General features: G+C 40.3%; 1 long non-coding RNA gene across 4 annotated transcripts in view; it reads right to left on the reverse strand.

Annotated features, from left to right (window-relative positions):
* Positions 1-25946, reverse strand: part of LOC114235163 (uncharacterized) — a 138365-nt gene that overhangs the window by 95872 nt on the left and 16547 nt on the right. Inside the window, exons 1-2 of one of the 4 annotated variants that reach the window (XR_008554486.1) lie at positions 21471-21490; positions 11051-11165 (exon numbers count right to left, since the gene is read on the reverse strand). The exons of the other annotated variants lie outside the window; for them this stretch is intronic. This is a non-coding gene — a long non-coding RNA (uncharacterized LOC114235163). Of the gene's footprint in view, positions 1-11050; positions 11166-21470; positions 21491-25946 lie in introns of those variants that run through there. 4 annotated transcript variants of the gene reach the window in all.

The raw sequence follows: 25946 nt of genomic DNA on the forward strand, positions 1-25946 counted from the left end.
ATATAAAGCACTAATATTGGGGGTGGGGGAGGAATCCTCTCTAGACCATGCCAATATTCTGCTATCTCGTCTCCTATATCAGGCTGTTGAGCTCTTCAGATAAATTTACAAAATATTTATAGAGTACCTTTATGTGCCAGGTTCTCTGGTAGATTTGGAAGGTAGAGTGATGAAAAGACAGTAGAGGTTCCAGCCCTCACAGCATGCTTAAGCTGGCTCATTTTTCAAAGATTGGTGTCACTACAAATTCACAGTTTCTAGGCTAACTGGGTTTTCAGTTCTATCCAGCAATCCTATGTGTGCCTAGACAGCTCTTTCCCCTATTCTCCACTGTGGCTCCTTCAAAACATCTCCATCCTCTACCTTACTCCTTAGTCTGAAGCCACAGCATTATCTCCTACATCATACACACACACACACACACACACACACACACACACACACACACACACACACAAGTTATCATTCAGAATTCACACAAATGTCATCTTCCTCCACAATCAAAAATATATTGTCAACATGGCTTCTTTCTTCCTGTCAGGATAAGAAAGGTATCTTTTCCTTATCTCAGATAAATCCCCACTCCCTGGCTTCTATATTCCTCCATTTTTTCCTATATCCTCAACCATTAACATACTATATATTCCTTCCTGTTTAAACAGCTGAAGTAATTCTCAATTAAAAGAAAAACTCTATTTTGACCTCCCCTGTCATTTCTTTCCTTTCAAAGTCAAGCCTTTTGAAAAAATTTTCTTTCTATGATTTCCACAAGGGCATCGACCACTCAATCCCTCTGCAATTTATCTTGCACTTTTTATCTTACTGAACACTTCTCTACGACTCTAGTCTCACAAAAGTAGTAGAATAATTATTGATAAACATAGTACTTTTCCATTCTTATCTTGGTGGATCTCTTTAATACGTCTGACACCCCTGGTGTCTCCACCACAACTGAAACATTCTTTTTTCCTGGATTCCATGATCCTCCACTCTCTGGCTGCTTCCCACCTGGTTGGCTATGACTTCCCAGTCTCTAGCACAAGGTCTTCTTTGGATGCCTGACCCTTAAATGCTGTTAATCCTCACCTCAAGATATTTTTCCCATTGATGAGAGAGCAAGAGAGAGACATCAATGTGAGAAAGACACATCAATTGGTTGCCTCCCACAAGCGCCCCAACTGGGGTCAGAGATCAAACCTGCAACCCAGATATGTGCCCTGACTGGGAATTGAATACAAGACTCTTTGGTGTGCAGGCCCACACTCTAACAACTGAGCAACACCAGCCAGGGCACACTTCTTTTATTTCTGATTTCATTTATTTGGGTCTTTTTTTTTTTTCTTGGTAAGACTAGCTAAAGGTTTGTCAATTTTATTTATCTTTTCAAAGAACCTGCTGTTAGTTTCATTGATCTTTTCTATTGTTTTGGTCTCCATTCATTTTTTTCTGCTCTAATCTTTTTTATTTCCTTCCTTCTACTAACTTTGAATTTTGTTTGTTCTTTTTTCTAGTTCCTTTAAGTATAAAGTTAGGTTGTTTATTTGAAACTTTTTTGTTTCTTGAGGTAGGCTCTTAATGCTATAAACTTTCCTCTTAGAATTGCTTTTGCTGCATTCCATAAATTGTATGTTGTATTTCCATTTCATTTGCCTCAAGGTATTTTTTTTATTTCTCCTTTGACCCATTGGTTGTTCAGTAGCATGTTGTTTAATCTCCATATATTTGTGAATTTTCCAGTTTTCTTTGTGTAATTAATTTCTAGTTTCATACCATTGTGGTTGGAAAATATGTTTGATATGATTTCAATCCTCTTACATTTATAAAGACTTATTTTATAGCCTGACATATGATCTGCATTAGAAAATGTTCCATGTGTACTTGAGAAGAATGTGTATTTTGTTGCTTTTGCATGAAATGTTCCATAACTATCTGTTAAGACCATCTCTTCTAATGTGCTATTGAAGGCCAATATTTTATTACTAGAGGCCCAGTGCATGAATTCGTACACCAGTGGTGTCCCTCGGCCTGGCCTGTGGGATTGGGTCGAAACCTGCTCTCCAACATCCCCTGAAGGGTCCTGGATTGCAAGAGGGCAGGCCAGGCCGAGGGACCCCACCAGTGCACGATCAGGGCCAGGGAGGGACATGAGAGGTTGGCCAGCCAGGGAGGAACCACAGGAGGGCTCCAGAGCATGTCTGGCCCATCCCACTCAGTCCCGATCGGCCGGACCCCAGCAGCAAGCTAACCTACTGGTCATAGCATCTGCTCCCTGGTGGTCAGTGCACATTATAGCCAGCGGTTGAGCAGCCTTAGCATATCATTAGCATATTACGCTTTGATTGGTTGAACAGATGACCAGACACTTAGCATACTAGGCTTTTATTATACAGGCAGTCCTCAGGTTACATCAGACTCAACTTACATCATTTTGTGGTTTCGTCGCCATCTCCCATTTACAGTATTTATAAATTTAAAAAAAGAGTTCCGTCATTTTGACGTATGTACATAAGTGCTTTATGTTTTTTATTATTTATTTACCAAGTAAAGGTCAGAAATTTTTATCTTTCTTTTAATTTTTATTTTACTGTTTCACTTCATTACTGCTATGTATGTGCTCCATGTGAGTGACGTAGGTGCTTATGTAGGTGGGTTCCCACTTACGGTGAAAATTGCATTACATCACGCTGTAGGAATGGATCTCTGATGTAACCCGAGTAACTACTGTATAGGATTATTTTCTGTCTGGATCATCTATCCATTGATGTACATGGGGTATTAAAGTCCCCTACTATTATTGTTGTCTATTTCTCCTTTTAGGTCTGTTACTATTTGCTTTATATATTTAGGTGATCCTATTTTAGATACATAAGTTATTACTATTATTATATCTTCTTATTGGATTGTTCTCTTTATCATAATGTAACACCCTTTTTTGTTTCTTATTATAGTCTTTATTTTAAACTCTGTTTTGTGTTATGTAACTACTCCAGATTTCTTTTGGTTTTCATTTGCATGAAATGTCTTTTACTATCCCTTCACTTTCAGTGTTTGTGTCCTTATATCTAAAGTGAGTCTCTTGTAGGCACCATACACATTTTTTTAATCCATTCAGCCACTCTATTTCTTTTGATTGGATAATTTAGTTCATTTTAATTTCAAGTAATTATTGATAGGTAAGTGATTATTGCCATTTTATTAATTACTAGTAGCCTGGTGCACGAAATTTGTGGGCGGAGGGTGGGGGTTGTTCCTCAGCCTGGCCTGCACCCTCTCCAATCTGCGACCCCTCAAAGGATGTCCTACTGCCGGTTTACAGGGAACAGGCCTAAACCGGCAGTTGGACATCCCTCTCACAATCCAGGACTGCTGGCTCCAGCCACTCACCTGCCTGCCTGCCTGCCTGATTGCCCCTAACCACTCTGCCTGCTGGCCTGCTCACCCTCAACTGCCCCCCACCGCTGGCCTGCTCACCCCCAACTGCCTCCCCTGCCAGCCTGCTCACCCCCAACTGCCCCTCTGCTGGCCTGCTCACTCTAAACTGGCCCCCTGCTGTCCTGATCACCTCCAACTGACCCCCACTGACAGCCTGCTCACCCCCAACTGGCCCCCCTGCTGGTCTGCTTACCCTCAACGGCCCTGCCCCCCACCAGCCTGATCACCCACAACTGCCGTCCCATCCTGGCCTGATCACCCCCCTGCGACCCAAGTTCCCAGCCCCTCCTTTTTTTCTTTTTTTCTTTTTTCAGCGCCTCCTTGAGCAGAGGCCAGGGACAGCTGGAAGCAATATCTGGGATTTATTTATCTTCTATAATTGAAAATTTGTAGCCTTGAGCGGAGGCCAGGGCCGGCCAGGAGGGTGGGAAGCTTGGCTTTATCTATTGCTGGGGCAACCCAAGCCTCCTGCTCACTCCAGCTCTGTGGCTGCTGCCATCTTTTGGGTTAATTTGCATACTTGCTCCTGATTGGCTGGTGGGCGTGACTTTTGGGTGCAGCGGAGGTATCGTCAATTTGCATTTTTCTCTTTTATTAGTGTAGATTTTCTGGCTATTTTATAGTTCCTCTCTGTTTCTTTCTTCTTTTCTTGCTCGCTTTTCTTTAACCTTCATACTACTAGCTTTATAAGTGATTAATCTATTACCTTTACTATACATTTACCTTTCCAGTGAGATTTTATTTTTTCATATGTGTTCTTTTTTTTTCTCTTTTTTTTTCTTTTTTTCTTTTTCATATGTGTTCTTGTTATTAATTAAGACCTCTTTATTTTCAGCTTAAATAAGTCCCTGTAACATTTCTTGTAAGGCTAGTTGAAGCTTATGCCTTTCTGGAAAACTCTATCTCTCCTTTACTTCTGAATGATAACTTTGCTGGATCAAGTATTCTTGGTTGGGAGGTTTTTTTTCAGTACTTTAAATATATCATGTCCCCCGGGCTGGTGTGGTTCAGTTGGTTGGGTGTAATCCTGTGCACTGAGAGGTTGCTGGTTCTATTCCTGTTCAGGGCACATGCCCCGGTTGTGGGCTCAGTCCCCAATGGGGGGCATGCAGGAGGCAGCTGACTGATACTGCGTTCTTGCACTGATGTTTGCCTCTCTCTTCCTCACCCTTCTTCTCTCTCTAAAAATCAATAATCTATTATTTAAGATAGATAGATAGATACATACATAGATGATAGATAGATAGATAGATAGATAGATAGATAGATAGATAGATAGATAGATGCCAGTCATTTCTGGCCTGCAAAATTTCTGCTGACAAATCTGCTAATATCCCTTATATATAACTAATTTTTCTATTGCTGCTTTTAATATTCTCTTCTTTAACTTTTGACATTTTAATTATATTAGGTTTTGGTGTGGCTCTCTTTGGGCTTCAAAGATTCTTTGACACAATATGAAAGATTATCACTTTCCAATATTTTTATGATAAATTTATATTTTTATAATCAAAGGAAAGGTTATATTTAAAAAGAAAAAAAGAATAATATCTATCCTCAGAATAAATATTTGACACCATTGAATTTACTCAAAATGTAATTACACACATGCACACGTATGTGCAATTCTAAAAATGATTTGAGCAACACTAACATGAACATAGAATCTTACAAGGTGATTATTCTGAAAATGACTTTTTAATGTAAGGTTTTTGGGTGTATAGTGATGACTAATTTAATAAATATTTTGGAGATTCTTTATATAAAATCAGCCTAAATCAGCCAAGATTTTTCCACTGAAATCAGAGCCACATAAGTTGTGGAAACATTTTAGCAGCATATGTTCTCATACCAATTCAGGAATAAGCCCAGCTTGAAGAAGCTCAGGATTCCCAGATCTTGCTTGGGTCAGATTTAGGCATCATTGAGCATAGGGGAAAAAATGAGAAAATTCAAATTCCATTCACTTTTAGACACTATTATCACATATCTAGTTTTCAAGGCATTCTTATAGATTTATTCCTCATTCTAATGATTATAATTTATAAATTGGAGAGAGGAGAATACACAGAAAGTAAAAGTGTAATGGAAATATATTTGACTCAGCAATATTTTACAATGTGACTGCCCAAAAACATCCACAGCATTTTTAAACTCTGCCCATAACTTGGCTGCCCACATATTTCTCCTGAAACGTTGTAACCATAGTTTGTCTATTGTCATTTTTCTACAATTGTATTTGTTGCTACTGCAGTGTCATATATTTAGAGATAGCTTGAGTTATATTTCTCTCCTTGTGTTGAAGATAAATGAATAAGACGTCAAATAAGCATATTACAAAAACCTTCATGGAGGAGATTTTTGTAAATAACATTTGGCCTTGGGGAGAAACCAAGATGGCGGCATAGGTTAAACACCTAACCTACAGCCGGGCACAACAATTTCAAAAATACAACTAAAAGTCAAAACGGACATCATCCAGAACCACAGGAAAGCTGGCGGACTGAAATGCCCACAACTAGAAGGAAAGAGAAAACCACAAGGATAATCAGAGGAGCCGTAAAAGCCTGAGGTATGGAGACACGGGCGGAGACACGAGCAAGCGCGCGTGCGGGGAGGATGGAGCTGGAGAGGAAGGGGCAGCTGACGGCCTGGCCGGCGTTCACTAGCAGGACGGAGATAAAAGCTCCAGATTGCGCTGAACACCAGCTCCGACTACACTGAACCCCAGTTCCGGGCGAAACCCTGGGAAGCCAGGCGCACGCTGGGGGAATGAATCTGGGCTGTGGGGCGCAGGCACAGAGGAGCGGCGGAAGGCAGAGCTCCAGAGGCGCGCACGGGAAGGTGCGCAGAAGAGGGAAGGTTGCCTGTGCTGCTGAAGCGCCAGACTGCGCTGAGACCCAGTTCCAACTACACTGAAACCCAGTTCCAGGCGAGAATCTGGGAATCCAGATTCATTAGGGGAGAGACTAGACTGTTTGGCAGCGGGCGAAACTCCAGGGCGCGTTTCTCTCAGAGGTGTTTGCAAGGAGTACAGAGGGACACAGACACAGGAACCTCATAGGGCGGGGCTGACAGGAAGCCAAGGTTGTAGGCTCCACCCTGTAGCTCCGCCCCATCCAAGCTGAGCAGAGGCTTTTCCCTGCTGAGTGCCTCAGGCAGTAGCTGACCTACACTACATTGGAGACCCAGAAACGAGGGCATCTAGTGGTCGGTGTGAGATGACACCAGATTTCAACCACTCGCACAAGGGACACATTCAGGAGGCAGACTCAGTGAGCGCCAAAGCATTGCTGCATCAAGACCCGGCCCATAAACATGTCGCCTGCACAGCAACTCTTCCTTTATAGACACAGAGGGTCCTCACGGCCAATTGGCCTGGAGGACAATTCCTCCCAGTGACACCAACAACAATCAAGACTTAACTATACAAAGGAGGACCAAGATGGAGGCATAGGGTGGAAGCCTGATCGTTGCCTACCACAACAATTTTGAGACTACGACGGGAGAGCAGAGCAGACACCATCCAGAACCACCGGAGGGCTAGCTGAGCAGATGCTCTACAACTAGAATAAAAGAGAGGGGTACGTGGGATGATGCTGACGCCGGTGACCCAAAGTCCACACTTTAAGAACTACGGCTCAGGCGACACAATGGTGGCCTGGAACGTGCTCGGCGCAGTTCCCCCGGCGGTCTCCGGCTGAGGGGACGGCTCCACTCGCTGACGAGCACGGACAGACGAGCCCCTGGGAGACATGGGGTGGGAGACTCCGCGCTTGCTGACCTCCGAGTCCTTCAAGAATCTCAACGCCCCGGAAGCGGCCAGGTGCGCATGCTCGGCGACCGGCCACCGCTGCAGACCCAAGGGCCGACACAGCGACACCGGACCAGCCCGCTGCCGCGCACCGGGCACACTGGAGCTTCGCCAAGCCCGCCGCCCAACGAGTTCTGCGGCAGCCGCCCTGGAGCTCTGAGAAAATGACCGAAGGAATTGCTGAGAGGGAATTGACCAACAGGAATTGGGATCAAGAAGACGAAACCCCGCTGAGACCCGGGTCCAGGCGAGGCTGCGAGCCTCTGGGCTCAGGTGTGGTCATACGCCCTTGGGTCTAGGTGAGGCCTCACGCCCCTGGGTCTGGGTGAGGCCACGCGCCCCTGGGTCCAGGAGAAGCCGGATTCCGGGTTCGGGTGAGGCCATGCGCCCCTGGGTCCGGGTGAAGCTGAATCCTGGGTCCCGGTGAGGCTGTGTGCCCCTGGATCCGGGTAAGGCTGGGTCCCGGGTCCGGGTGAGGCCGTGCGTGCCTGGATCCGGGTGAGACCACGCGACCAGGGGTCTGGGAGAGGTCACGCACCCCTGGGTCCGGGTGAGGCCACGTGCCCCTGGGTCTAGGTGAAGCTAGATCCCGGGTCCGGGTGAGGCCGTGTGCCCCTGGATCCGGGTGAGGCTGGAGCCCGGGTCCGGGTGAGGCCATGTGTCCCTGGATCCGGGTGAGGCTGGGTCCCGGGTCCGGGTGAGGCCTCGCGCACCTAGGTCCAGGTGAGGCCACGCGCCCCTGGGTCCGGGTGAGGCCATGTGTCCCTGGATCCGGGTGAGGCCTCGCGCACCTAGGCCCGTGTGAGGCCACGCGCCCCTGGGTCTGGGAGAGGCCACGCGCTCCCGGGTCCAGGTGAGGCCATGTGTCCCTGGATCCGGGTGAGGCTGGGTCCTGGGTCCGGGTGAGGCCACGCGCCCCTGGGTCTGGGAGAGGCCACACGCCCCTGGGTCCGGGTGAGGCCATGTGTCCCTGGATCCGGGTGAGGCCTCGCGCACCTAGGTCCGGGTGAGACCACGCGCCCCTGGGTATGGGAGAGGCCACGTGCCCCCAGGTCCAGGTGAGGCCATGTGTCCCAGGTCCGGGTGAGGCCGCGCGCACCTAGCTCCGGGTGAGGCCGCGCGCACCTAGCTCCGGGTGAGGCCACGCGCCCCTGGGTCTGGGAGAGGCCACGCGCCCCCGGGTCCGGTTGAGGCCATGTGTCCCTGGATCCGGGTGAGGTCTCGCGCACCTAGGTCCGGGTGAGGCCACGCGCCCCTGGGTCTGGGAGAGGCCACGCGCCCCTGGGTCTGGGTGAGGCCACGTGCCCCTGAATCCGGGTGAAGCCGTGCCCCTGGGTCCGGCCGAGACCAAACCAGAGGGAGTCGGACCTCCGTTACCACCATTTGTCCACCATCCAGAGCTGAGGGGTCAGTGCTGACATGTACACATAAGGAACTGGTGGACATTGAAATTGGGTCTCTAAAGAACTGTTGGTCCAGAAAGAAACTCACTACAGACTGATTCATCTGCCTGTCAGCATAACTATTATTGCTCGTCTCACATTCAGTTCTTATAAGTATATCTCTAGTGACACGTGATCTCGCTCATCTAGGGGAAATGATGAACAACATAGACTGATGAACAAGAACAGAACCAGAAACAAGGAGGCATCGATCGGACTATCAGGCCTCAGAGGGAGGATAGGGGAGGTTAGGGGGAGGGGGGAGAGATCAACCAAAGGACTTGTGTGCATGCATATGAGCCTATCCAATGGTTAAGTTCAACAGGGGGTTGGGGCATCCGTGGGGAAAGGTGTGGGATGGGAATGGGGGGACGAGGACAAATATGTGACACCTTAATCAATAAAGAAATTTAAAAATATAAAAAATAAAAATAAATAAAAAAAATAACATTTGGCCTTTTCCTAAAATTGCAATCAATCACACCCTTAAAAATGTATCTATATTTTAAGTGTAATTTCCCATTATTTAACTGTAATTTTTCATTATTTTATCTTGATGTACATTTCATAATTTATAATATATAGGAGACATAACTTTCCTTGAAAAAAATATAACATCTGTCTTGTTTTATATATCAATTTTCCCCTTAAAATGTTAACTGTATATAGATAATTGAGGGTTTTTAAGTGATTTTTACTTAAAATTACCCAAAAAAGTTAAAAGAAAAGTTTAATGTAAAAGCCATAAAATAAAATATAGCTTGCTAATTAGATTCCATATGCAATACCCCATCAAGACTTAAAAACAAATAACTAGCAGCATGCTTTGAATGCATTCTAGAAAGTTCAACAGAATACATATAGTAGGAAAGGCAGGAAGGAGGTAAACTCCTTGGAAGTAATTACAACAATTAGATAACTTTTCTATTATTCAGTAGAGCCAGTAGCATTCAAAATTAAAGTATTTAACCATAATTATTGATCATGTCTGTGTTTTACAGAATATAAGCACTGGGAATAAACAGGCATTACTTTAAAAGAAATGGGTTTGATTACATTGAGCTAAACATATAGATTGATATTGGTAACAGAAGCATCTACAAATTACAGTTGGAATGTCAGGAATCTAAATTAAAATTCCAGAAAACATGACAAAGCTGGGAAGCTGAGGAAAAAAAGATATAATTCAATCTTCTAGCTAGTTCAGAAATGCAAACTCTCTTTTTATAAGAGTACTAAAGGCCCAGTGCATGAAATTCATGTACGGGTAGGGTCCCTAGGCCTGGCTGGCAATCAGAGCCAATTGGGGCCTTCTGGCTGCCAGCCGGAGCCTTCCTTCATTTCACGCCGCCCCCTTGTGGTCAGCGCACATCATAGCGAGCAATCGAACTCCTGGTCTCCCGGTTGAGGTTGAACTTCTGAGAGGACACTTTGCATATTAACCTTTTATATATATAGATAAGATATGCACAAGATATAAGGGGGTAACATCCTGTCAAAATTTGTCCCCCCTTTCACTCTGTTACCTCCACCTTTCCCAAAGGTAAATCTAACTTCATAAGAAGATAGCCTGCCCTAGTTCTTAAAAGTCCCCCTGTAATATGTATTTTCTGCTCACTCAAATTGCCCTAGCTCAGTGGTCAGCAAACTCATTAGTCAACAGAGCGGCAAACTGCAGCTCGCGAGCTGCCTGTGGCTCATGAGCCGCAGTTTGCTGACCACTGCCCTAGCTGATCCTCTTACACCCCTACACATACCCCTGGTCAACTTCTTCTTACCTATTTAACACAAGGAGATAAAGACCCAAATACAAGTATATGTGGCATAATTCCTTTCTTATTTTCTACAGTCTGATTTTTTTCCTTTCTCTCTAATTTTCTACATTTCTTTCTGTTTCTGACTTTCTGCATTCAAAGTCTCACTTTCACCTTGGACAGCTGAAATGCCTGTACCATTTATTGATCATATCTGAGAGTGGTTTCTTAACAAATTATTCTGAAACCTTTTTTTAAAATAGATTATCATTCAAGAATGAACTTGCAGAGTTATTTCCCTTGTGAACTATTAGTTATATAGACTGGGATGTTAAACTTGGAGACTACATTGCCTGAGCCTGGTTCATAGATCCAAAGTCTCATCAGACAGAAAACTGGACAGAGGTCTTTTATTGTGTGACTGATATTCTCTCTAAGCAGTCATCTGAGAACTCTGCTTGCCTCCATATTTCAACATCTATTCCAAACAGAACAAAAATCAAAGACATAGTTGATTATTTTACCAGGTAATCAATTGAGAATCCATCAATCCTTTTCATTCTCAACACCCCACCCCCGCCAATGTTCTCATCTTTCTCCTTACTTACCTTAAGTTACACTGTCAATCTCTATAATCACTCAATTGTCCTTTTGTTTTATTTTATTGTCTGGCAAATCCCCAACCTTGATTAAATACACTAATGCTGTAACTGTCTTCTGCACCTGCAAGTTGATGGAGAAAATCACTCAACCAAAGTGACAGGCCCAACTTAAATTCCTTCCTAAGGGGCCCTTCATGGAGTTTACTCACAACACATCATATTCATGTTCACCCACTCTCCTACTTTCCTAGCTAACTACTTCATCATTCTTCTGTTCTTTCTTCAAATTATACTACATCATCCCTGGTCCTCATTCTTAGCCAAATGAAAAAAATAGAAGGAATCAGAAGAGAGCTTCCATGAACTACTCCCACCACATTTGCCCACTGACAAATATGTGTGTCCATAAACTTTGTCGGCCCCAGATAAATTGTCCAACTCTTATCAATGACCAACCCCAACTCTAGTATACTACATTTACTCCTGCCAAGACAACATTTCTCCAGCAATTCTGCCCTGCTTCCTGCATCTAGTTTCCTATGTACTTGGCTATTTTTATCAGCATACAACCTTGCTATTATATGTCCCATTTTTACATTTTTCTCCTACCCTAAAAAATATAAAATTTTTAGGCAATTCAATAAAATATAAAGAAAGAGGTAAACATATATATAAATGGAGAAAGCAGAATTATTATAATGTATACAGGATTATCTACCTAAAATTTTAATTACCCAGAAATTAACACAGAATGTTCAGTTCCTTAATGAAGAGGACTACAAGATGTTAATTAGAAACATGAAAGATGATGTGACCAAATCATAAGACATAATTGCAGAACCAAAAATGGGAAGTGAATAGCTTATGGCAAGGTTAGAAACTGCTTCTGAAGCCCTTAGTTACTGAAATAGTTACCATAGTCCTGGGTTAGAAGCCTAAGTATCATAGGGATGTCAATTAACATATTAACCTACATCCTATATAATAAAGAGGTAATATGCAAATTGACCATCACTCCAACACACAAGATGGTCATCCCCATGTAGTCAAAGATGGCCGCCCCCATGTGAACACAAGATGGCCATCACAAGATGGCCGGCAAGGGAGGGCAGTTGTGGGCAATCAGACCAGCAGGGGAGGGCAGTTAGGGATGACCAGGCCTGCAGGGGAGGGCAGTTGGGAGCAACCAGGCCACTGACAGTTGTTAATTTTAACCCACAAGTTATTTTTCAATAGCATCCCTATTTTTATCCAAAATTTATATGAACAAAAATAATATATTATTGGAATTATTAACCTCAGGGTTAATTTCAACCCTTGAGGTCTGTATCACATAATTTCATTTCAGTGTGTCACATCAAGTTTCAATTTTATTCCATATATCTCTTAATGCAATCTAAGTGTATGTCAATCTTTTCTTTACAATTGCTCTGCAAATAAAGAGAAGTGTCCTTTCAATAATTCTTCAAGTCCTTTTTAATATTATTTAAAACTAGAGGCCCAGTGCACAAAATTCGTGCACTGAGGGGGGTTGTCCCTCAGCCCAGCCTGTACCCTCTCCAATATGGGACCCCTTGAGGGATGTCTGTCTGCCCGTTTAGGCCCGAGCCCTGGGCAGTCGGACATCCCTTTCACAATCCAGGACTGCTGGCTCCAACTGCTTGCCTGCCTGCCTCCTGCCCCTAACCGCTTCTGCCTGCCAGCCTGATTACCCCCTAAACCACTCTGCTGCCAGCCTGTTTGCCCCCACTTCCCTCCTCTGCCGGCCTGGTTACCCCTAACTGCCCTGCAGGGTTGATCACCTCCAACTGCCCTCCCTTGCAGGCTTGGTCCCTCTCAACTGCCCTCCCTTGCAGGCCAGGTGCCTCCCAACTGCCCTCTCCTGCTGGCCATCTCGTGGTGGCCATCTTGTGTCCACATGGGGGCAGGAAATTGACCACATGGGGGCAGCTATATTGTGTGTTGCGATGATGATCAATCTGCATATTACTTTTTTATTAGATAGGATAGAGGCCTGGTACAGGGGTGGGGGCCAGCTGGTTTGCCCTGAAGGGTGTCCCGGATCAGGTGGGGTTTCCCTTAGGGTGTGGGGCGGCCTGAGCGAGGGGCCTGTGGTGGTTTGCAGGCCGGCCACGCCCCCTAGCGACCCAAGCAGAGGCCCTGGTACTGGAATTTATTTTCCTTCTACAATTGAAACTAGCCTGGACAGAGCCAAGCCTGGGGCTCCCTCCGAGGCCGGCCGGCAGCCATTTGTGTTGGGGTTATAATTGAAACTTTGTTGCCTTAAGGGGTGGGCCTGGCCAGGGTGTGTGAAAAGTTTTGCTTCCCCTGTTGCCTGTGGCAACCCTGGCCTGCTCTCTCAAGCTCCATTCTGCCACCATTTGTTTGAATTTGTTTACCTTCTATAATTGAAACTTTGTAGCTTGAGTGAGGCTTAGGCCTGCAATGGCTGGCAGAAAGCTTGGCTTCCTCTGTTACCTAGGAAACTTGCTCTCTGTGGCTGTAGCCATCTGGTTTGGGTTAATTTGCATGCTCGCTCTGATTGGATGGTGGGTGTGGCTTGTGGGCGTGGCTTGTGGGTGTGTCGGAGGTATGGTCAATTTGCATCTCTTTGATAGTGTTGTCCAATAGTTTGTCAGTTCTTTACCTTGCTCCAATTATTGCTCACTGAGTTCTTATTGAGGGAATTAAAATCAAATTCCTCTCATTGTATTTCTTAGAATGGATCTAGACTAGCAGGGTTGCTCAGTTTATAATAGTAATTGCAGCCACCACTTACTGAGTACTTGTTATGTGTCTCGTGCTATTATAAACATGGAAGCATAGGCTATTTTCTGTAAACATTGCAATGACCCCATGATGTAAATAATATTGTCTCCAGTCGTGGCTAAGAAAACGAAGGTTGGAAAAGTAAAGGATTTTCACAATTACACATGCTTCATATTAAGCAGAGCTGGGATTCAAGCCCAGAGCTGTCAGGCCAAACCCTTAAATGCCATGCTTATTCACTGCCAAGCTAATTAAGTTGGGTTTCATGTTTGATTTATATTTGGCCTCACGGGAGGTGAGAAAAATACTTTATTCCAAGCGCATGTTACAAAATTAATATTAAGTCAATCAGTAAACTGCAGATAGACATTATTGATTTAAAAGGAGATAACTGCTTTTGATGAACAATTTACCCCTTAATACTGGAAAGAACTAAAATATATCTTACTAACAACTAGCTAGTATCTTACACTTTTATCCTAAATTAATTTATTCTTCATTCAATTCCACTGCTTGCTGATTCATTTTCAATTTTGTGCTTCACTGTGACCTCTATATTCTTTTCTTTTTGCACTCTTAAGTCAATATGAGCCACTCAGGGTAGAGTAATGTAGAATTTCATTCCAAATGGAGACAGATTTTTATATGTTTTATGACCAGGTCTGCCTTTCTCTATGTACACATAATCATATTAGTAGTATATAAAAGTTTAAAATGGCTTATCCAGAACCATCTATTTTATAATTTAAAAGCTTTTTGGTACCATTTTATACTTGCAGAGTATTTTAGTTGTTTTGAGTAGCTTTTTAAAACAAGGTACTACACAGTACATGGTGATTTTTTTTTTTTTTTGATTTTTTTTTTTTTTTTGCCAAGGGGCAACTGGAGTTAGAAGCAGAATTGGCAGTGAAATCCTGTGCTATTAAATCACAACTCCTCCATCTGTTCCTTAATCCACCCAGCAGCATGGACGCCCAAAGGTTTAAATAAACAAGAGAACCAGTTAGTCATCAAAGGAGTAAATTTCTCCCTTAACTTTCCTCTTTGAATATGGCACATTATCACTGATGCATTGTACTGTTAGTCATATAAAAACATATGAAACTAAAATACAACTGCATTGATTTTAGAAAATACCTGGAAGTGAAATGCATAGTAGATTATGATGCTAAAACAATATTTTGGTGTGGATAGCTTTTCTTTAAATGCATTTTTAGCATTTGTTTGGTCTGCAGTGTGTAAAAGGAGTATAGTAAATAAATATTGACAGATTTTTTTCAAGTCCTTATATAGATGTTGTAAAAGGGGAGGAGGCATTGCCATCATTGGTTTGTTATGTTTTTCTTTTAATTTGTTGCTAACATTTCCAATTTAGAGTCTCCCCTCACCTGCTTCACTAATTTATGCTACTAATTTGTGTCAAAAATGAAATTTGTTGCTTTGGAAGAATTTAATGGGCTTCAAAAAGGTATGACAGAAATTTGAGTCAACACAGTGAAATATGGTGAGTGTGGTGATGCATGGACTAATTACAAAATCTCAATAAAATCCATTATGCAAAATATTTAGCCTATGCCCAGACTACTAGATGGATCTAAAAACATAATCCATGGAAGTTCTATAAGAACAAGATTTGCCTGACCCAAGACGGGCTTTTTCCCCCTTTAAAATTATTAAAAAAAAAAAAAAAAAGATCAATTGAGAAATCAGAGAGAACTTAGTTATTTAGCATGTCAATAAATTTTACCTGTTTTCCAATAAGGTCTGAAAATCTTCACTATATTATCAGCCTACAAAACTGAGTCATTTTAATACCTAGGGAAACTGCAAAATGCATCTATTCTTAACAGAGTCCCCTGAACCAAGGGTGGCTGACGGAGTAAATACAGACTCCAACACTGTCCCCAAGAATTAGAAGAAAATCCCTAACTCTAATCCCAAACCAGATTATGTCCAGAGAGTTTCTCCAAGCAAATGAGAGGAACAATATAAAAAGAAACTTCTAATAAAGAAAAATATTCTCATGTGTTTATTTTTATACCATTTGTGAAATAAGAAATATTCATAAGAAATAACTTTCTGGAGTCTTTGGTAGATACAATACTGTATGAAACCTCAACATGATGTAAAACTGTCAAGAGTGAATAGGATTTGACCTAATTGTGCGAGTGGCTTTTTATCATGTTGGCACTGATTAAGGACTTAGTTTACATTTGGGGAATGCCCGCCTTTGAATGGCATTTCTATTAATACATCCTATGTTGCTGACAGAAAAGCTCAGTCATAATGCATTGTCAGTTGTATTTCATGCAAGAGCTGGCTCTCATGAGCAATTATAATCTAATTAAAGCCATTAATGTTTACTCCTCTGGGAAATGAAGTTATTCATAGATATCAGAATCTTTTTATGTTTTTCCATCTACCATACAATTTATATTTTGTTTCTCACTTCTGAGACTCTTCAGGAGTTATTTTCCTGTCACCCTAAAATAGAAATGTACCCTGTGGCAATGTTTTCAATATAGCTATTTGCAGTTAAATTGAATAAAAAATGAATAATGTGTTTATTAAGAGTATCGGGAGCAGAGATGCACTTTTCTCATTATGTTATATTACTGTTTCTGCTGAGCTACAAGATATTAATAATTTTATAACATAAATAGTAGATTAAGCTTTGAAAAGTCATAACATCTATAGGAACATACCTGGACTAGAAATTCTTTCACATAGTGGCATTATCCGTTAAGTCAAAGTAAAATATAAATATGATACAAACTTTTTAAATTTTATTTTCCTGGGGAGTGTTTTCATGTTTTTAAAATTAGAAAGGATTTTTATATTGATACTAGAGGCCCAGTGCATGAAATTTGTACATGGAAGGGGGGTTCCTCAGCCCAGCCTGCACCCTCCCCAATCTGGGACCCCTCAGGGGATGTCCAACTGTCAGTTTAGGCCCGGAACTGGCAGTTGGACATCCCTCTTGCAATCCGGGACCACTGGCTCCTAACTGCTCACCTGCCTGCCTGCCTGATTGCCCCTAACCTCTCTGCCTGCCTGATCACCCCCAACTGCCCTCCCCTGCCAGCCTGATCACCCCTAACTGCCTCTTCCTCAGCCCCCACCACTATGGCTTTGTCCAGAAGGAAGTCAGACGTCCGGAAGATGGCCAGTCGACCCGGTCTAATTAGCATATTACCCTTTATTAGTATAGATAAATTATATATAGGATAGGATTGCTTAAATGGGGGAGGAAGCCTTTTTCATCAGGAAGAGATGCTCTTGGCAGACCAAAACATATAATCCCTATATCTTGACTGATAGCCAGCCATATGCACTATACTGCCAAACTGGTCATTAAAAAATTGAACCACTTTCTTACACCTTACACCAAACAGCTGTTGCCCTTAAAACCCTTCCTCAGCCCCCACCTTAGGTTCTGCCTTCGCACTTCACCCAGATTTGGTTCTGATTGGTTGGTTTCTATGCCAGTCAGTGTCAAAAGCTCTGTCTCCTAGGCAGCCATTTGCTCCTTGCACTTCACCCAGATTTGGTTCTGATTGGTTGGTTTCTATACCAGTCAGCATCTCCGGACCTGATCATAGAGGCGGGGCTGATCAGCAGCCGCCCCAGGCTGCTGGCTAGCCGACTAAACTGCTGACCTCTGGGAGAGAGAGAGAAGCTTGGCTGCTGGCAAGGGTCCCTGCTTCTCTCTTCAGGCCTCGCCAGCAGCCACTGCCGCTGCTGATCAGCCCTGTCTCTCTCTCTCCCCGAGAGGTCAACAGTTCAGCCTGCTCACCTGCTGCACACGCAACTGGACTTTCGGTCGAGCCTTCAGTCACTTTGGATGTTACGACCCTGGCTCTTTATATATATAGATTATACTATTGCTACGAACACATTTTCCAATATACCTAAGGGTTCTTAACCAAATAATATATGTATTAGAAAAGTAACACTTTGACTTAGCATTGCACATGCCGCATACTCTATTTCAAAGGACAAATAAGCTTAAACATAAGTGGACAATATTGGCTTATACCTTTTTCAGGGTTTACTATGCATGGCACTGGTTTAAATGCCTTATATTACATCTCATTAAATTCCCACACCTTATTATCTTATCCTCTTTCAACAAAAGAGGAACTGAGGCTAAGTAACTTGCCAAAAGTCAACCAGCTAGTAAATGATGGAGCCATGATACAAACACACACAGTTGATTTTGGTGCTGGACTTCAAATGTTCTTTCCTATGCTATACTCTCTCCTAAACTTAAGGCTTCTCCCTTTTCAAAGTTGTAGTCATTCGAGTGTTATCTATGAATGTCAAACCCCACTGCCATCCTTCACTGCTTCTATGACAATATTGCAAGATAGATTTTTTTTAAGTCTCTGTTTAGTCACCAGGCCTGCCACTTAACAAATTGCATGTATCTAGGCTTATCATTTAAACTCTCAAAGCCTCAGTTTCTTCATCTGTAAAGTAGTACCTACTTTAATCCTGTTTTGAGGATTAGACAAAAAATGCATGTAAAGCAATTAGCTAAGTGCCCAACTCCTAGCAAGCACTTGATAAACATTGACTATCACTATTACTATGGTTTTAATGTTCAACAAAGGAAGAGATGCATAGAGTGCTCTATTCAGGAGTCAGGAGATTTGCCTACATCATCAACCAAAAACAATTGCATATTTGAACAAGGCTGTGTTAGTTTTTTTTTTTTTTTACTTGAACACTAAAAGGGGAAGTCTTTCAATAACATAGATATGCTCCATGAAATAAAAAATTTTACTGCTGTAGTTACAAATCTTTCTAATAGATTACGAATATGGATTAGCCTGGCTGGCTTGGCTCAGTGGTTGAGCGTCGACCTAGGAACCAGGAGGTCACGGTTTGATTCCTGGTCAGGGCACATGCTCAGGTTCAGGGCTTGATTTACCAATGTGGGGCATGCAAGAGGCAGCTGATCAATGCTTCTCTCTCTCTTAATGTTTCTATCTCTCCCTACCTCTTAGAAATCAAGAAATACATATATTTTTTTAAAATATATATTTTTTAATTAAATAACAAGAAAGTACATATGCCTTTTAAGCTATATTTTTAAATATTTTCTAATGGTATATCAGGTATAGAATGAGTGAATGATGGTGAATAAAAAGTTAAAGTCTTTATGCCTTTATTTCCTTCAGCACTCTTTACTAAAACCAAGAAACAATTCTTAGAAAACTTCTTGAAGTAACATGCCCTATGTGTATGTTCTCCTTATTTATACAAGAAATATTCTTTAAAATATTTTTACCCAAATTTACCATCCCTTCGTTTGTGAGCATCCTTAGTGTTAATGGTTTACAAAATTTCCAAAATTTTAGTCACCCTATAAACAATGTGAGTTTTAACCAGGTAAGGTACATCATGATAGAATGACTTTAAAAAAAAAAAAAGTAGATTATGGAGCTAATGAAGTTTACATTTCAGGACTCCTCATTTGTATAGGGCCTTTCCAGAGCCCTGGGATGTTGAGTTGGAGATACATTTAGTTTGAGCTTAGTGGGAGTTATTATGTGGTTTGCATTCACTACCCTGTTATTACTGGCATTCCTGAGATACAAGTGAATTCCAAAATACTCCCACTGCGCACTGTAGTAGATTATCCAGCATTGTTTTACTAAGGTGAGAGACAGAAGTCATACAATGATAAAATTGGAGTATATAGATGTCTAATCATTATGTTGTATAACTGAAACAAACACAATATTGTATGTCAAATATAATTGAAAAATATTTTTTTTAAAAAAAGTCCTCTAGCCCTTACTGGTTTGGCTCAGTGGATAAGCGTCGGCCTGCGGACTCAAGAGTCCCGGGTTTGATTCCGGTCAAGAGCATGACCTTGGTTGCGGGCACATACCCAGTAGGGGGTGTGCAAGAGGCAGCTGTCGATGTTTCTCTCTCATATGTTTCTAACTCTCTATCCCTCTCTCTTCCTCTCTGTAAAAAATCAATAAAATATAAAAAAAATAAAAATAAAATAAAAAAAAGTTTGGCTCAGTGGATAGAGCATCGGCCTGCGGACTCAAGGGTCCCGGGTTTGATTCCGGTCAAGAGCATGTACCTTGGATGCGGGCACATACCCAGTAGGGAGTGTGCAGGAGGCAGCTGATTGATGTTTCTCTCTCATCGATGTTTCTAACTCTCTATCCCTCTCCCTTCCTCTCTGTAAAAAATCAATAAAATATATATTTTTTAAAAGAAGTCCTCTAGTGACATGAACATGGACTCCAACACTAAAATTATAGGGGTCATTGAGAAGAAACAGGATTGCAAATATATGGAGCCAGAAGCTAGTCTGTGGAAAATTATTATGCAGATGTGTTGGCATTGAATTTAAAAGCTATATTTCTCTGGATCCTGTCATGTTTTAGGATTCTTTTTAGCTTTTCTAAATTTTGAATTTGTTACTTTTTTCTAATTTCCAATAAATGTGGACGTTTGTGCCTAACCTTGCATTTGTAATTTTATGTCCTTTTACATACATGAGACCAAAATTGCATAGGGCTTCAAGGTCAAGTCCCACAAAACCTGGACTGCCCTGACAATAATGTGTCACAGAAGGCTAATTCTCCTGTTGTGAAAAAAAGAAAAAATTCAGGTATAAGGGTATCATAACCAAACTAAACTAAGAAATCTTTAAAACCCTCAATTATTCTTTTTCACATGTCATTGTAAGTGTCCATATCTACATTAATTTTACCGTTCTATTTGTATATTCAAGAAACATGTATCTTAGCTAAGACCTCTTAAGTATAAAAAATATTAATCTTATTTTAGAATTGATCCTTTTGAAGTATGTCTACTACTTGAGAGGAAAAGTTGGTAAAATGTAACCTAAAAAAGGGACAAAACTCTACCTACCCACACATAAATGTAAAAATAATAATCTGTCTTTGAATTTTCAATTTTGGGTAGATCAATATAAGGAAGGCTCTGATCTAGAATTTTCCAAGAGTTCAATTCATTCTTGGGAAAATTTTTCTTAAGGCTATCATAGCCTTTATTTAATGACCACCCTAAAATTTTATCTTAAAGGTTTTGATCCATATTTGGAGTGACCCTAAAATCCCCAACCTTGCTAATGAATTCCAAAAGCTGGTATCCACCAACAAGCACTAGTGTAACATCATTTGGGTGTTTCTTTCCAGGCATCATAAAAGCCCACATTGATTCTACAGTACTTGACTTAGCAAGTTAAATGATTGTGGGCTTTTAGGTACCATACAAAATATGCTAAGATAGCACTGAATCACTAAAGGATATACCTATTTAATGACTCCTGGGGGATGAGTTTATAGTATTGAAATCAGCTTGATGAAAATAAGTAAAAGACCTTTCTGCCCAACAAATTTGGCACTTATTTAAACTCTGGCACAATAATAAAGAAAACCATAAAAACTGGTTTCCTCAAAGGCAGCTGGTGTATGAGTCTTAAATTTTGCTATAAAATCATTTTTCTCAAGAAATCTGCTGGAAGAGTATATTGGAATTGCACAGTATTCTAGCTCCACCAAGTGACAGTTTTATTTTGTTGCTATGTTGCTGCAACTCATCTACTAAACTATGAGGAGAATACTAACAAAATAATATATTGTACATAAAACATGCTCACCCATCTGATCTAACTTGAAGAGATTTCTCTCTATTCATTAATGGCTCCAAAAAAGAAACTGGCATTTAATCTTCTAAACTTCTATCTTTCCTAAAATATATCAGTTTGAAATAGAAAATCATGTAATAGTATTTTTTGAAATTCATTATTCCACATTCCACTCTGAGTTTATGATTACTTTAATCATAAACTATTTGTTGAGAATAAAATAGATGAAAATTTCTTATTCTATTCACATACTGTATATTAGAAATTAAAGTTCATATAACAGTAGTCATTTTAGTCTTTAAAAATTCTACCCAGCACATAAGAAAACATCTGGACATTTTTTAAATATAATTTTGAAGAACAATGATTTTTCTAGCTCAAAATTTCTATTTATAAACTACAGTATAATGGGGAAGGCTTTTTGTCAAATAAAAAGCTATATTGTATTTCTATTAATAAAAGTGACATATTTATTAACTCATGACATGGAAATATGTTTTTAAAAGAGAACAAAAAGTAGTAACCATTCATAATTCCTCTACCCTAAAGTAACTAATATTTACACTCTGGTAGATAATATCAGGCTATTTGCTCTACACATATTCACATATGTATCTAGGGAATACAAAATTAGTATCACTATAATACAAGTTATTTTCTAGTTTCCTTTTTTCTTAATGATTAGAAGATATAATATTATGTTATATAGATGCACAGTATTCCAAATGTGAATATATTACCTTTTGTATATCCAATATCCTAGTGTCAAACATTTCTGTTGCTGCCAATTTTTCTCTATAAAGACAATTGTAAATATAAAATTAGCAAAGTGCAGCTATATTAATATCCAATAAAGGAATCTTTTTAAAAGTATTAGAAAAAATAAAGGATGACTACTTCATGATTAAAAGGGTCATTTCAGCCCGGCCAGTGTGGCTCAGTGGTTGAGCATCAACTCATGAACCATAAGGTCACAGTTCAGTTCTGGTCAGGGCACATGCTTGATCCCCAGTAGGGGTCATGCAGGAGATAGCCGACTGATGATGTTTCTCTCTCATAGATATTTATCTCTCTATCCCTCTCCCTTCCTTTCTCTCTAAAAAAATCAATGAAAACAATATATTTTTTAAAGGGTCACTTCACTAAAATAATACAAAGATTTTAAATTTAATTAAAATGTTCACATGCAAAACTCTGGGGGGTGAGGGCATATATGGGAGCGGGGTGGGGGGGGCAATGGTAAGATATGTACACATTAATACCTCAATAAAAAAAATTAAATAAATAAATAAATAAAATATAGCTTTATATTTAAAAACAAAACTTGACAGAAGAAAAATACATATGTTGACAATAGATAAAAAATTTTTATGAGAAGTTTTACAATATATATAATATGTATTATATTTGGAATTTTACACACTTTTGGTTACTGCTATATTAAATTCTTACCCCCAAAAAAGGTAAGAATATACAAAATTTGAACAACATATAAACAAGTGTTTAAAAAACATAAAGGATAATGAACCCAACAATTAAAAAATACCTACGCTTGCCCTGGCCAGTTTGGCTCAGTGAAAGAGCATGGGCCTGCAGACTAAAGGGTGCTGGGTTCAATTACGGTCAAGGACACATGCCCAGGTTGCAGGCTCGATGCCCAGTAGGGGGCGTGCAGGAGGCAGCCAATCAATGATTCTCATCATTGATGTTTCTATCTCTCTTCCTTTCCTTCCTCTCTGAAATCAATAAATATTTTTAAACTACCTTTTTGAGAACAAACAGGGTGTTCAAAATTGACAACTTGCTACACATAAAGCAAAATTCAAGTTTTTAATAATTATTTTCATATGGACAATAATGCAATTTTACAAAGAGAATTTTTAATGTGCATTTGGAAATTAAGAAATGTTCTTAAGTATTCAGACTAAAAGAAACCATCAAAATAAAAATTAGAGAATATATGGAATTGAATTATAAAAAAATAACAGTACCTTTAAAATGTTATAACTTAGTTCATTAGAAAAGAAGAAAAGCTTAGAATTAATTCACTGAGCTTGCAACTTAAGATGTTAGAAAAAAATTAATAAAGTAAAGATAAAATAAAAACTAATTTACTAGGGAAAAAATAATCAGAGAAAAAAGATCAATGAACTACAAGTTGACTCTTGAAAAATCCTAATAAAATAAACAAACTTCTGGCAAAGTTGATCAAGAATAAAAGATAGACACCGTCCCCAAAAATGTTCAAATGAAAAAGTAAACAGCATGGTGATTACAAGAGGGAAGGGGGATGGAGAGAGATGGGAAAGGGTAAAGAGAGGAGAAATGGTGGTGGAAAGAGACTTCACTTTGGATGGTGAACACACAATACAATATACAGGTGATATAGTATAGAACTGTAAATTTGAAACCTATATAATTTTATTAAATAATCTCACCCCAATAAATTCAGTAAAAACTTTAAAGAAAATTCAGCATTTATTTATTAATGTAAAATGTTTTTAAAACTCTTTTACCAAACTACAAAGATAAAATGTCATTGCATTAAGAAGAAGGCTTCAGGGGAATCACAGACGGCAGATGAATAGAAAATAAACCTCTTCACTTGAGAATTGCATACATTCAACCTCCTAAACCAACAAGAGATATGAAGAGCTATCAAGACACTTACAGGCAGGAGACTGAAATCTGCAAGCACTAGTGAACGCCAGCTGGAACCACTTTTTCTGAACTCTCCATCATAGCTGCACCACATCAGTTTCTCCCCCACCCCCCACCCCCCCCACCGTCCCTCACCCGCAAATGGATTGCCTCCCAAATGTGTTTTAGTCCATTCTTTGGAAATCAGGATACATTATTCTCATAGAAACAAGGTTATAGACAGTGTAGAATAGATCTCAGAAGTCCACTTATCCCATCTATAGATGAATTATGTTATTAATATGCCCACAGAACCTAACCATCATTGACAGTATTATTTCTCAGGAAAAAAGTGATGCCAACTTCTACCCCAAACACTATAGTAATACTTGTTTCTTCTTAATGTTGCTCTGTCCAAAGCCACAGGGATGAGATTCCAGTGGCTCTATAAGCACCAGGAAAAAAATTTAATAAATAAAAAGCATCCATGGTCCTAGACCCCTTCCACCCTCTACCCATATCAAATCTCCAGTTAGACAGTCTCAGACATAACCAGTGACAGCACAAAAGAGTCCTGAGCACACCCAGAAGATACCGTGATTGGAACCTTTGATTCATTCCCAGCAAGCTTTGTTAAGAGGTGTTATGGCAGCCAGACCTAGAAATGAGTCCTCTGGTCAAGGTTCATGTCTAAGGTAAGTTTTTGGGTTCCATATTCAATCAAGAGCTGTCTGAACTGCAGCAAGTAAATATTATCAATAGGAGGTTAGGGGATAATAAGATACTCCCTTCCCTAAAGCAGAAGAAACCAAGAACATATTATTGAGCCAGAGAGGCCCATTGGCCTGTCAGTCACAGCACAGCACTGTGGATAAATGGACTTCCTGTAGATGCTCTACAACAACCTTGGGAGACAAATGGGTGACAGACACAGTTCCTTCCATTTTTCATGGAGAAGAAATGAAGCCCAGAACGTGTAAGTGGCAGACTTCCAGAAAGCTTTTAAAAAATGAGAAGTGAGGAAGACAACTTGACTTGCATTGTGAACATACAATGCAATTATACAGATGATGTATTATAGAATTGTACCCCTGAAACTTATATCATTTTATTAACCAATGTCACCCCAATAAATTCAATTTTAAAATAAAAATAAGAAATAAACCTTTCAAAGTAAGCCACTTCCCCCTCTAGGTGAAAAGACCTGCATCAAGTACAAGTATTTCCTGTTGAGACCTCCTGAAAATATTTTGGGATTTGTTGATAAAGCATCACTCAGGTCTCTTGGATGAAAAATTGTAATTTATAACTGTGATATTTTGCAAATGTTTCAACTTAATAGCTAATTATGCTTCCTAGGACTTTTCCTATATTTTTCTTGACTATTTGAATTAGTGAGTTACTTGGCACATTTCTTCTGGTTACACATGAAATTATATCTTCTTATTTCTAGTGGGTCCCTCCCCCTCTACTTCTTTTCTAATTATCTGGACTACTCAAAAAGAATATTTATATCTACTCTCATTTCTCACAAATATATGCTATATGATTTTTATACATATATGTCAAACTTGCCAAATTCATCTTCCAGCTCTAGAAAAGTTAATCTTCTGGTCTACTTTATGCTCAAATTATCTTTATGAATTATATTTTATTATGCAAATCCATCTTTCCATCACAAACAGGACTTCTCAGAAATTTCTTTGGACTGAAAGAGGTGAAGGGTTTTGAAATACAGGTTTTTTTAAAAAAGATGACAGATGTACAATTTAGAAAAGAGAAAGAGAAAAACTGAACAGGCTGGAAACAATAGATGCCTCTTACTCTACAGTTATATAAGCCTCAAGA

This window comes from Eptesicus fuscus, chromosome 18, assembly GCF_027574615.1.
Source record: "Eptesicus fuscus isolate TK198812 chromosome 18, DD_ASM_mEF_20220401, whole genome shotgun sequence".
Taxonomy (NCBI): Eukaryota; Metazoa; Chordata; class Mammalia; order Chiroptera; family Vespertilionidae; genus Eptesicus; species Eptesicus fuscus.